The following is a 1,864-nucleotide window of genomic DNA, read 5'->3' on the forward strand; positions in this document are numbered from 1 at the left end:
ACTGCTGCCTTCTTGCTGTCCTCACATGGTGGGGAGAGGACTCTGGTGTTTCTTCCTATTAGGACACTAATCCCATCACGAGGGCCCAACCCTCATGGCCTCATCTAACCCTGATCACCTTCCAAAGGCTCGACCTCCAAATACCATCACATTGAGGGTTAGGGCTTCAACATACGAATTTTGTGGGGACACAATCATTCAGTCCATTAAACCTGCGGTAATAGGAAGTCAAGTCAGCCCTTCAGAGCTATGAGGTTGTTTGTTTCTGAAGACATCGCCAGCCAAGGGGAGCACCCCCTACTTTGAGCTCAGATCAAGGGTAGAAATGTTCATAGTTATAAAGGTCAGTAGCAAAACCTTTTCATCGTTGCTCAGAACTGATTACCTTTCATACACACATCCCCACCCCAATCTCACTCATCCATCAACAAATCCTCAGATATCCACCATCGCCTTTATACACACACACACACACACACACACACACACACCCCTAGACATAACCCGTTATTGTTTTAAACTACTCTATACTGTTGCTTCTCAGAACTATAGGGATCACGCATAGGTAGACTAGAAGGTTCTTAGATGCTCAGATCTGGCTATTTTCATCACTGATCCATTTCAGTAAGAGAAGATCTCAGAGAAGGGGGCTCTCTTTTGAGTGTCATGTCTTTAAGTCAGGGTTGGTTTTTTTAATATTGTAGAATTTGGACTAAAGAGGAAAGTAACTTTAAAAAATCATATTTTTCTGTAACTGTAGAGCTGATTTGTTGACAAAGATCATTTTCCTATTTAATGCTTAATTGCAGTGTTCCATGTTATAAAATTTTACTCTCCTGTCTTCAGCTGTCCTTTTAGTATCCTTTGGCCAATTCAGCCATTTAAAAATGATGTTGTGGAAGAATACTTAGTGATTTGTTATGAGACATAGTTAAATGGAAAAAAGTTACAAAATGGAATGTACAGTATGATCCCACTTGGTACCAAAATATATATTCTATGCATAGGAAGGTCTGGGAGGGTATATATGCTCAAAATGTTAACAGGAGTTATTTCGGGGTAGTGTGATTGTGGGTTATTTTAAATTTTCTTCTTTTTGCATATGTGTAGTTTCTAAATTTTCTGCAGTGAATATGTATCACTTTTATAATAAGGACACAATTATAACTACAGATCTTGCCAAAGGCTGCTCAGACTCCCTGACCACAGGGGGCTGAGGTCGCCCCTCCTGTGCTGTACAGCTCCCATGCTCAGCCCCAGGTGCCTTGGGGGCCACACACCAAAACCTTCCCTCCCACACTCCTGGGACTCTGGGCTGTGCAGAGCTGATGCTGGTTTTCCCTAGTATTGAAGGGACCTGGAGACCCCTCCCTGACAGGTGGGTTTATCACCACCCTCCCTGACGGGCCTCTAGTCCTCTATTCTACCCATGCCAGCCAATGGGTGTGCTGGGGGCATGGCCGGTGAGTCCAGGGACATGGCCAGGGCGTGGCCTCGGGAGGATTTCTGAGGCCTGAAACCCCCATTGCTGGAGGAGGGTGCTGTCCCATCGCTAGGGTGGTCCTGTGAGAAAAACAAAGGGCAGAGGCTGTGTGGTAGAGAAGGTCAAACCCCAGTTCCCCCACCAACTAGCTCGTGGTCGACTCTCTGAGCCTCAGCTTCCTTAACCTACAAAATGAGGGTGATGCTGTGAAAATGAGTTGAAATATGAGGGTCAAGTACCTTGGGTGGGGCTTGAAACAGGACAGGTGCTGAGCACATATGCATCCTTTTTCTGTCCTTTAAGGAATGTATAATCCAGTTGGGGACACGCCCACCCTGGTATAAACCAGTAAAGTCCACTGGGAGAGCTTCTGCGTGTCAG

The 1,864-nt window shown here is 45.5% G+C and overlaps 2 non-coding genes across 2 annotated transcripts; both read right to left on the reverse strand.

The window, feature by feature from the left end:
- Positions 1 to 303: 303 nt before the first annotated feature.
- On the reverse strand, positions 304 to 373 carry LOC115803078 (small nucleolar RNA U2-30). Its single transcript, XR_004023702.1, has one exon. It is a non-coding gene; the product is annotated as a small nucleolar RNA U2-30 (small nucleolar RNA).
- A 165-nt stretch (positions 374 to 538) lies between these two features.
- LOC115803079 (small nucleolar RNA U2-19) lies at positions 539 to 617 on the reverse strand. Its single transcript, XR_004023703.1, has one exon. It is a non-coding gene; the product is annotated as a small nucleolar RNA U2-19 (small nucleolar RNA).
- Between the last annotated feature and the right edge of the window lie 1,247 nt (positions 618 to 1,864).

The sequence above is a fragment of the Delphinapterus leucas genome, chromosome 19, assembly GCF_059928025.1.
Source record: "Delphinapterus leucas isolate spDelLeu-1000000601 "Yukka" chromosome 19, BTC_Dleu_Yukka2, whole genome shotgun sequence".
Taxonomy (NCBI): Eukaryota; Metazoa; Chordata; class Mammalia; order Artiodactyla; family Monodontidae; genus Delphinapterus; species Delphinapterus leucas.